This window comes from Rattus norvegicus, chromosome 2, assembly GCF_036323735.1.
Source record: "Rattus norvegicus strain BN/NHsdMcwi chromosome 2, GRCr8, whole genome shotgun sequence".
NCBI lineage: Eukaryota > Metazoa > Chordata > Mammalia > Rodentia > Muridae > Rattus > Rattus norvegicus.
Window position 1 is genome coordinate 4,132,762 of NC_086020.1, and position 12,118 is coordinate 4,144,879.

Below are 12,118 nucleotides of genomic sequence, written 5' to 3' on the forward strand. Positions count from 1 at the left end.
TTGGTTAAAATGTTGCTGTATCTTGAATAGGACCCTTATTACATGCGAATCCTATTGGGAACCTACTGAATTCACCATGATACTTAGATTCCGTTCGTTAAAATGTTGCTATGTCTTGAAACGCACACTCATCCAAGCATGTCCCATTGCGAACTCACTGAATTCGCCTAGAAATTTTGATTCCATTCGTGAAAATTTTCTATATACTGAACGGTCCACTTATTACTATTGCGGCCTATTGGGGACTAACTGTATTCACCAAGTTAGTTACATTCGGCATATGAAATTTTGATAGATCTTTAAAAGTACACGTATTACTAGAGCCTGCTAAAGGGAACTACCTGAATTCACAAAGAAACAGTGTTTCAGTTCGTTAAAATGTTGCTGTATTTTGATTAGTACCCTTAATACAGGCGAATCTTATTGGGAACCTACTGAATTCACCATGATACTTAGATTACGTTTGTTAAAAAATTGCTAGATCTTCAAAAGCACACTCCTCCCAGCATGTCCCATTGGGAACTCACTGAATTCCTCTGGAAATTTTGATTCCATTCGTGAAAATTTTTCTATATCCCAAACAGTCCACTTATTACAATTGCGGCCTATTGGGAACTAACCCAATTCACCAAGTTACTTAGACTCGGCACAGGAAATTTTGATAAATCTTTAAAAGTACACATATTACTAGAGCCAACTAATGGAAACTACTTGAATTCACAAAGAAACAGTGTTTCAACTCGTTAAAATGTTGCTGTATCTTGATAGTACCCTTATTACATGTGTATCCTATTGGGAACTTACTGAATTCACCATGATACTTAGATTCCGTTCGATGATTGTTGCTATATCTTGAAAAAGACTCTCATCCAAGCATGTTCCATTGGGAACTCACATAATTAGCCTAGAAATTTTGATTCCATTCGTGAAAATATTTCTATATCCTGAACAGTCCACTTATTACTATTGCGGCCTATTGGGAACTAACAGAATTCACCATGTTACTTAGATACGACACACGAAATTTTGATAAATCTTTGAAAGTACACATATTACGAGAGCCTGCTAATGGGAACTACCTGAATTCACAATGATACAATGTTTCAGTTCGTTAAAATGTTGCTGTATCCTGAATAGCACCCTTATTACGTGTGAATCCTAATGGGAACCTACTGAATTCAGCATGATACTTTGATTCCGTTCGTTAAAATGTTGCTATATTTTGAAAAGCACACTCATCCAAGTATGTCCCATTGCGAACTCACTGAATTCGTCTAAAAATTTTGATTCCTTTAGTGAAAATTTTTCTATATCCCAAAATATTCGGCCTATTCGGAACTAACCGAATTCCCCAAGTTACTCAGATTCGACACACGAAATTATGATAAATCTTTAAAAGTACACATATTACTAGAGCCTGCTAATGGGAACTACATGAATTCACAAAGGAACAGTGTTATAGTTCATTAAAATGTTGCTGTATCTTGAATAGTACCCTTATTACATGCGAATCTTATTGGGAACCTACTGAATTCACCATGATACTTAGATTCCGTTTGTTAAAATGTTGCTATATCTTGAAAAGCACACTCATCCAAGGTTGTCCCATTGGGATCTCACTGAATTCGCCTAGAATTTTTGAGTCCATTCGTGAAAATTTTTCTATGTCCCGAACAGTCCACTTATTACAGCTGAGGCCTATTTGGAACTAACCGAATTCACCAAGGTACTTAGATTCGGCACACGAAATTTTGATAAAACTTTAAAAGTACACATATTACTAGAGCCTGCTATTGGGAACTACCTGAATTCACAATGAAACAATGTTTCAGTTCATTAAAATGTTGCTGTATCTTGAATGGCATCCTTATTACATGTGAATCCTAATGGGAACCTACTGAATTCACCATGATACTTAGATTCCGTTCGTTAAAATGTTGCTATATTTTGAAAAGCACACTCATCCAAGTATGTCCCATTGCGAACTCACTGAATTCGCCTAAAAATTTTGATTCCATTAGTGAAAATTTTTCTATATCCCAAAATGTCCACTCTTGCGGCCTATTGGGAACTAACCGAATTCACCAAGTTACTCAGATTCGGCACACGAAATTTTGATATATCTTTAAAAGTACACATATTACTAGAGCTTGCTAATGGGAACTACATGAATTCACAAAGGAACAGTGTTATAGTTCATTAAAATGTTGCTGTATCTTGAATAGTACCCTTACTACATGCGAATCCTATTGTGAACCTACTGAATTCACCATGATACTTAGATTCTGTTCGTTAAAATTTTGCTATATCTTGAAACGCACACTCATCGAAGCATGTCCCATTGCGAACTCACTGAATTCGCCTAGAAATTTTGATTCCATTCGTGAAAATTTTTCTATATACTGAAAGGTCCACTTATTACTATTGTGGCCTATTGGGGACTAACCGTATTCACCAAGTTAGTTACATTCGGCACATGAAATTTTGATAAATCTTTAAAAGTACACGTATTCCTAGAGCCTGCTAATCGGAACTACCTGAATTCACAAAAGAACAATGTTTCAGTTCGTTAAAATATTCCTGTATCTTGAATAGTACCCTCAATACAGGAGAATCTTTTTTTTTCTGAAAAATCTGTCCTCTCAAATTTATTTGTGCAGTAAAAAATTAAAATTAAATTAAATTAAAATTTCATTGCTGACTCCATGCGTCATCGCTGCTTCCTTTCCTCAGGACCCTTTCATATGTTGCAGGCCACTGGCATACTTCCTGTTTCACACCCACATGCCAATCCTCACAAAAATATCCTGTGGCAGTCTGTCTGAGGGATGAAGGAGTGAAGAACTTTGAGATTCCTTACGAATAGGAGAGAAATGATGTTCTCAGCATTTAGATATGTTTCGAAGGTGTATTCTTCCTCTGTCCATGGTGAGTCTGTGGACTATTTCTTATGTAGACTTGACACAGGCTATGGTCATCTGGGTAGAGGAATATTAATTGAGAAAAATGAGTCATATGAATGGTCTATGAGCAGGTCTGTAGGGCATTTTCTTGAGTGATAAATGGTGGGAGGGCCCAGCTCACTGTGGATGGTGCCACCTCGGGCAGGTGATTGTAGATGGTATAAGAAAATAGACTAAGCAAACCATAAGGGAGCCAACACATAAGCAAAGATTTTCTTTTTTTTTTTCCAGAGCTGGGGACTGAACCCAGGGCCTTGCGCTTCCTAGGTAAGCACTCTACCGCTGAGCTAAATCCCCAGCCCCATAAGCAAAGATTTTCAATGACCTCTGCATTAGCTACTGCCTTTAGTTTCCTGTCCTGTTTGAGTTCCTGGTCTGACTTCCCTCAGTGACTATTCTATGGAAATATAAGTTGAAATAAACTTTTTCCTCCCCAAGTTGGTCATGGTGTTTTATAACAGCAATAGAAACCCTGAGTAAGAGTAAGACAATAAGGAACACTTGTGTTAGGAACTGAAAGTCAGTTTCCCCTCAATGTATTCAGTTTACATTTAGACTCTAAATTTTTTTTTAAAATTATTTTATTTGTTTGTATGTATCTGTGTGGGTGGGTGAGTGGGCATGTGCCTGTGAGTCTGACCCTCAGCGTGGTTCTGGAAACTAAACTTTGATCCTCTGGAAGAGCATTAAGCACTTTTAACTGCTGAGCCATCTCTCCAGTCCTCTAGGCTTTAGGTATTTAGCAGAATATTAGGAGGAACTTTTTTTTTATTAACTGGAGTATTTCTTATTTACATTCCGAGTGTTATTCCCTTTCCCGGTTACCGGGCCAATATCCCCCTAATCCCTCCCCTCACTCATTTATGGGTGTTCCCCTTCCAATCCTCCCCCCATTGCCGCCCTCCCCCCAACAATCTAGTTCAATGGGGGTTCAGTCTTAGCAGGACCCAGGGCTTCCCCTTCCACTGGTGCTCTTACTAGGATATTCATTGCTACCTATGAGGTCAGGGCCCAGGGTCAGTCCATGTATAGTCTTTAGGTAGTTGCTTAGTCCCTGGAAGCTCTGGATGCTTGGCATTGTTGAACATATGGGGTCTCGAGCCCCTTCAAGCTCTTCCAGTTCTTTCTCTGATTCCTTCAACGGGGGTCCCGGTCTCAGTTCAGTGGTTTGCTGCTGGCATTCGCCTCTGTATTTGCTGTATTCTGGCTGTATCTCTCAGGAGAGATCTACATCCGGCACCTGTTGGCCTGCACTTCTTTGCTTCATCCATCTTCTCTAATTGGATGGCTGTATATGTATGGGCCACATGTGGGGCAGGCTCTGAATGGGTGTTCCTTCTGTGTCTGTTTTAATCTTTGCCTCTCTATTCCCTGCCAAGGGTATTCTTGTTCCCCTTTTAAAGAATGAGTGAACCATTCACATTTTGATCATCTGTCTTGAGTTTCATTTGTTCTAGGCATCTAGGGTAATTCAAGCATTTGGGCTAATAGCCACTTATCAATGAGTGCATACCATGTGTGTTTTTCTGTGATTGGGTTAGCTCACTCAGGATGATATTTTCCAGTTCCAACCATTTGCCTACGAATTTCATAAAGTCATTGTTTTTGATAGCTGAGTAATATTCCATTGTGTAGATGTACCACATTTTCTGTATCCATTCCTCTGTTGAAGGGCATCTGGGTTCTTTCCATTTTCTGGCTATTATAAATAAGACTGCTATGAACATAGTGGAGCACGTGTCTTTTTTATATGTTGGGGTATCTTTGGGGTATATGCCCAAGAGTGGTATAGCTGGATCCTCACGCAGTTCAATGTCCAATTTTCTGAGGAACCTCCAGACTGATTTCCAGAATGGTTGTACCAGTCTGCAATCCCACCAAAAATGGAGGAGTGTTCCTCTTTCTCCACATACTTGCCAGCATTTGCTGTCACTTGAGTTTTTGATCTTAGCCATTCTCACTGGTGTGAGGTGAAATCTCAGGGTTGTTTTGATTTGCATTTCCCTTATGACTAAAGATGTTGAACATGTCTTTAGGTGTTTCTCAGCCATTCGGCATTCCTCAGCTGTGAGTTCTTTGTTTACCTCTGAACCCCATTTATTTTATTTTATTTTATTTTATTTTATTTTATTTTTTATTAACTTGAATATTTCTTATATACATTTCGAGTGTTATTCCCTTTCCTGGTTTCCGGGCAAACATCCCCCTTCCCCCTCCCCTTTCTTATCGGTGCTCCCCTCCCCATCCTCCCCCCATTGCCGCCCACCCCCAACAATCTAGTTCACTGGGGGTTCAGTCTTAGCAGGACCCAGGGCTTCCCCTTCCACTGGTGCTCTTACTAGGATATTCATTGCTACCTATGAGGTCAGAGTCCAGCGTCAGTCCATGTATAGTCTTTGGTAGTTGCTTAGTCCCTGGAAGCTCTGGTTGCTTGGCATTGTTGTTCATAATGGGTCTCAAGCCCCTTGAAGCTCTTCCAGTTCTTTCTCTGATTCCTTCAATGGGGGTCCTATTCTCAGTTCAGTGGATTGCTGCTGGCATTTGCCTCTGTGTTTGCTGTATTCTGGCTGTGTCTCTCAGGAGCGATCTACATCCGGCTCCTGTCAGCCTGCACTTCTTTGCTTCATCTATCTTGTCTAATTGGATGGCGGTAAATGTATGGGCCACGTGTGGCGCAGGCTCTGAATGGGCACATGTGGCGCAGGCTCTGAATGGTTTGAACCCCATTTTTTTTATTTTGTTTATTTTTTTTGGCAAACATCCCTCTCCACCCTCCCCTTCCTTATGGGTGTTCCCCTCCCCATCCTCCCCCCATTGCCGCCCTCCCCCCCACAGTCTAGTTCACTGGGGGTTCAGTCTTAGCAGGACCCAGGGCTTCCCCTTCCACTGGTGCTCTTACTAGTATATTCATTGCTACCTATGAGGTCAGAGACCAGGGTCAGTCCATGTATACTCTTTAGGTAGTCGCTTAGTCCCTGGAAGCTCTGGTTGCTTGGCATAGTTGTACATATGGGGTCTCAAGCCCCTTCAAGCTCTTCCAGTTCTTTCTCTGATTCCTTCAACGGGGGTCCTATTCTCAGTTCAGTGGTTTGCTGCTGGCATTCGCCTCTGTATTTGCTGTATTCTGGCTGTGTCTCTCAGGAGCGATCTACATCCGGCTCCTGTCAGTCTGCACTTCTTTGCTTCATCCATCTTGTCTAATTGAGTGGCTGTATATGTATGGGCCACGTGTGGCGCAGGCTCTGAATGGGTGTTCCTTTAGTCTCTATTTTAATCTTTGCCTCTCCCTTCCCTGCCAAGGGTATTCTTTTTCCTCATTTAAAGAAGGAGTGAAGCATTCACATTTGAAATGAACCCACACACATATGGTCACTTGATTTTTGACAAAGGAGCCAAAACCATCCAATGGAAAAAAGATAGCATTTTCAGCAAATGGTGCTGGTTCAACTGGAGATCAACATGTAGAAGAATGCAGATCGATCCATGCTTATCACCCTGTACAAAGCTTAAGTCCAAGTGGATCAAGGACCTCCACATCAAACCAGACACACTCAAACTAATAGAAGAAAAACTAGGGAAGCATCTGGAACACATGGGCACTGGAAAAAATTTCCTGAACAAAACACCAATGGCTTACGCTCTAAGATCAAGAATCAACAAATGGGATCTCATAAAACTACAAAGCTTCTGTAAGGCAAAGGACACTGTGGTTAGGACAAAACAGCAAACAACAGATTGGGAAAAAATCTTTACCAATCCTACAACAGATAGAGGCCTTATATCCAAAATATACAAAGAACTCAAGAAATTAGACCACAGGGAAACAAATAACCCTATTAAAAATGGGGTTCAGAGCTAACCAAATACAGTCGAATCTTATTGACAACCTACTGAATTCACCATTATTCTTAGATTACGTTTGTTAAAATATTGCTATATCTTCAAAAGCACACTCCTCCCAGCATGTCCCATTGGGAACTCACTTAATTCGCCTGGAAATTTTGATTCCATTCATGAATGGAATATTTTTCTATATCCCGAACAGTCCACTTATTACTGTTGCGGCCTATTGGGAACTAACCAAATTCACCAAGTTACTTAGATTCGGCACACGAAATTTTAATAAATCTTTAAAAGTACACATATTACTAGAGCCTGCTAATGGGAACTACCTGAGTTCACAATGAAACAGTGTCTCAGTTCGTTAAAATGTTGCTGTATCTTGAATAGCACCCTTATTACATGCGAATCCTACTGGGAACCTACTGAATTCACCATGATACTTAGATTCCGTTCGTTAAAATGTTGCTATATTTTGAAAAGCACACTCATCCAAGCATGTCCCATTGCGAACTCACTGAATTCGCCTAAAAATTTTGATTCCATTAGTGAAAATTTTTCTATATCCCGAAAAGTCCACTTATTACTATTGCGGCCTATTGGGAACTAACCGAATTCACCAAGTTACTTAGATCAACACACGAAATTTTGATAAATCTTTAAAAGTACACATATTACTAGAGCCTGCTAATGGGAACTACCTGAATTCACAAAGGAACAGTGTTTCAGTTCATTAAAATATTTCTGTATCTTGAATAGTACCCTCATTACCTACGAATCCTATTGGGAGCCTACTGATTTCACCATGATACTTAGATTCCGTTCGTTAAAATGTCTCTATATCTTGAAATGCACACTCATCCAAGATTGTCCCATCGTGATCTCCTGAATTCGCCTAGAATTTTTGAGTCCATTCGTGAAAATTTTTCTATATCCCGAACAGTCCACTTATTACTATTGTGGCCTATTGGGAACTAACCGAATTCACCAAGTTACTTAGATCGAAACACGAAATTTTGATAAATCTTTAAAAGTACACATATTACTAGAGCCTGCTAATGGGAACTACCTGAATTCACAAAGAAACAGTGTTTCAGTTCGTTAAAACGTTGCTCTATATTGAATAACAAGCTTATTACATGCGAATCCTATTGCGAACCTACTGAATTCACCATGATACTTAGATTCCGTTCGTGATAATGTTGCTATATCTTGAAAAGCACACTCATCCAAGGTTGTCCCAATTGGATCTAACTGAATTCGCCTAGAATTTTTGAGTCCATTCGTGAAAGTTTTCATATATCCCGAACAGTCCAGTTATTACTACTGTGGCCTATTGGGGACTAACTGTATTCACCAAGTTAGTTACATTCGGCACATGAAATTTTGATAAATCTTTAAAAGTACACGTATTACTAGAGCCTGCTAATGGGAACTACCTGAATTCACAAAAAACCAATGTTTCAGTTCGTTAAAACATTGCTGTATCTTGAATAGTACCCTTAATACAGGCGAATCCTATTGGGAACCTACTGAATTCACCATTATTCTTACTTTCCGTTTGTTAAAATATTGCTATATCTTCAAAAGCACACTCCTCCAAGCATTTCCCATTGGGAACTCACTGAATTCCCCTGGAAATTTTGATTCCATTTGTGAAAATTTTTCTATATACTGAACAGTCCACTTATTACTATTGCAGCATATTGGGAACTAACCGAATTGACCACGTTACTTGATTCGGCACCCGAAATTTTGATACGGATACGACTCTTAGCGGTGGATCACTTGGCTCGTGCGTTGATGAAGAACGCATCTAGCTGCAAGAATTAAAGTGAATTGCAGGACAGATTGATCATGGACACTTCGAACGCACTTGCTGCCCCAGGTTCCTCCCTGGACTACACCTGTCTGAGAGTCACTTGAGGATCAATTGCTGCCCCCTGCGGTTTCGCCGCCTCTGGGGCGTGGCGGGGGATGGGCTCGTCGCGTGGCTGAGACTCTGCTCGCAGCACCTCTCCCCTAGGCCCTCCGTCTCCCGAAGTTCAGACGTGGGCAGCGTCCAGCGGTCGTCTACGCCCGGTGTCTGAGCGGGCCTCATCCTCCCCATCCACTGGCCCCGCGCGCCGGCCACCCTCCTCGTGGCTCCTTACTGCTCGCTCCGCCACTCCCGCTCCTGTCCTCACCCGCTCTCCTCACCGTGTGGACGCGTTGGCGTGGGCCGGTCGGTTTTCTGGGCGCGAGAGGGGCCGCGTCCCCGGGTTCGGTCATCGTGCCTGCGGTCTGGTGGGAGGCGGGACCTGCCCAGTGGGTCGGTGTGTCCACACCCGCTGTTCACCCGCCAGTGCACGTGGAGAGAGCGACCTGCAAGCGGCGGATAGGGTAGGGGCCATACCTCAACCGCGGGGCCTGTCTCAGGTACCTCTCCTACCCCGTCACTCTGCCAGGGGCCGACCGCTCGGGTGCCAGCCGGCGGGATGCCACTGAGTCCGTGCGCTGACTTGACTTGCCCCAGGATGTGGGAGCTGGCCGGGGTAGAGAGGTCGCAGGCCCTGGCCTGGGACCCTGGCACACTCTCGCTGTCTTCTCTGTCCGTCCGCCCGCGGCAGGGCGCGCCCCCTCCTTTCCTCCTTCTTCTCTCGACCGTGACCTCAGATCAGATGTGGCGACCCGCTGAATTTAAGCATATTAGTCAGTGGAGGAAAAGAAACTCACCAGGAATCCCTCAGTAACAGCGAGTGAACAGGGAAGGGCCCATCGCCGAATCCCTGCTGTGTGCCGTGGTGTGGGGAATGTGGCGTACGGAAGACCCACTCCCTGACACCGCTCGTGGGGAGCCCAAGTCCTTTGGATTGAGGCCCAGCCTGTGGATGGTGTGAGGCCCATAGCGGACCCAGGCGCGCCAGCCCGGGTCTTCCCAGAGTCGGGTTGCTTGGGAATGCAGCCTAAAGCGGGTGGTAAACTCCATTTAAGGCTAAATACCTGCAGGAGACCGATAGCCAACTAGTACAGTAAGGAAAAGTTGAAAAGAACTTTGAAGAGAGAGTTCAAGAGGGCGTGAAACCAGTTAAGAGGTAAATGGGTGGGGTCAACGCAGTCCGCCCAGGGGATTCAACCTGGGGGCGTGTGTTCGCCTGTGCCGGTGACCCCAACGGAACTTTCCCACTCCCCATTTCTCCCGACCCCTCCACCCGCGCGACTTTCTTCCCCCTCCATGTGTCCCGCTGTCGCCGTCCTCCCCCCTCGCCCCCCCCCCGCTCCTCCCAACAGGGGGTCGGCAGGCGCTCCAACGGCGGGCGTGGGGTGCGGTGGGGGCCCCCGGGTGGGATCAGGGTTAGGTTTGGTGGGTGATCGCCCCCCCCCGTCGGTGACTGGCCGCCGCTGTGCGCCCTTCCACCGTGGTGTTGCGCCAAAACCGGCTATGGGACCTCTGGGAAGGCCCTGCAGGGAAGGTGACTGGGGAGGCGGTGTGGCATCACCCATGGGCCCTGGACCACCCTGCCCCGAGTATTACAGCACATCCTCTCCATACAGAAGACACTGACAGACAGACAGACAAACACACAGGCACTCACACACACAGGCACTCACACACACAGGCACTCACACACACAGAGACACACACACACACAAATACATATTTAAATATTTAAAATGATGTTTTAAAAAACCAGTCTTCCTGTTTAACAGAGGTTTAAAGGGAAGTTGGCTGACAGAACGTTTTTGTGGGTTTTCATTCTCTTTTTTACCAAATAGGAGGTAGATCTGTTGGCCCTTTTATTAAAAGCCAAAGTATTAAGTGGTGAGCCAATGTTTCAACTTTTACTATTCTGTTCCTTTCACGAAAACCAGGTAGTGTTGTTTCTTTGAATTTTGAAACAAAATGAAAGGGGCTCTACCAGTTGGCCTAGTTTCCCTGTTCCTTTTCCGTCTTCCACTGTATGCTCAATGATATAAAGGATATAAATGAAGTTTCTAGTTATTTATTTGTTTGGGAGACCCGAACTCTCTCTAAAGAGATATTTCCATCTCCCCCCACCACCACACACACACAGGAGGCCTGCTCCCTGTATGTAGGGGAAGGGGGAGGGGTGGACAGGAGCTAGCTAAGAGGGGGTGGAGTGGGGCTGGAGAATATGCATGTCCCCAAGGACTGTCAGGGAAATACTGCTGCTGCCCAAGCATGCTTTGCTTCAGTGCTGAGCCAGGCAGTGCCTTTGGGGGGGGGGGCAAGTTTTCTGCCTGAAATCAGTGAGTGATGATTTCAGAGTGAATGTCTGATCCCTTGCTGTCCTTTCAGTGCTCTGGCTCATGGCAAATGACTGAAGAAAACCTTAGTTAGACTCACACCCAGCTGTTTGGAAATGGTAATGGAATTGATAGCACACCCTCAGGGAAAGAGGAAGACTCCCTTTGCTCACTCTCAAATCCCAGCCTCGCCCTGCCAGCTTTGGATTTCTAAATAAGGCTGAATCTCGACCATATTTACAAGATTTGGCGTTTCTGATTCATGTTTAATGTTTAGTTAAATAAAGCATGTGAAGGGCTGGAAAGATGGCTCCCAGGTTAAGAGCACTCACTGCTCTGCTCTTCCAGAGGTCCTAAGTTCCATGCCACAGAAACCATATAGTGGCTCACAACCCTCTGCAAAGGGATATCCCATGTACTCTACTGCCATGTGTTTATGAAAAGGGCTTTAGTATACTTATATAAATGAAAATAAATGAATAAACCTTTAAAAGAATGAAACAAAATGAAGCATGCAAAGAAATTGAGCATCTTAAAATGCCAGGCACGTCTATCCACTCCTTTTATTTTATTTCGTGTGTGTAAAACATAACCACAGAGGTGGTTCCCCTTTTATTAACCTGGATAGTACAACTGGGACAGAAGTGCAAACTGTCATCTACCTATCTGGGAGTGGAGTGGTTGGATACAGGGAGATGGAACATTTGCAGTTAGTAAAGTTCTGCTGTCAGTTTTTTTTTTTTTTTCCTTTCCTTTTTGGATAGATATCGGGTGCTTTTTTTTTTTTTTTTTAAAGGACAAATTTTGTTTTCTGTGCAACATTCTGATCATAGTTTCCCATCGCAAAGTTCTTTCCAGATCCTTCCTCCCCATCCGCCACCCCGTTCTACCCCAGGCCTGCCCTTATATGTGGTTGATGCATCCCCAGGTGAATCTCCATTGGAGAAAGCACGATATTCCCATCCCCTATGACTGTCAATGGCAGATGACTTAAATGCCAGTGACTTCAGATTTGACTCCATTTTTTTCCTTGGAGAACTGGGTTTGGATCTGTTGATCGAAGGCAG

The 12,118-nt window shown here is 43.7% G+C and overlaps 1 pseudogene; it reads left to right on the top strand.

Moving 5' to 3' along the window:
- Positions 1-8,571: 8,571 nt before the first annotated feature.
- LOC120101186 (5.8S ribosomal RNA) lies at positions 8,572-8,724 on the top strand (annotated as a pseudogene).
- The last annotated feature ends 3,394 nt before the right edge of the window (positions 8,725-12,118 follow it).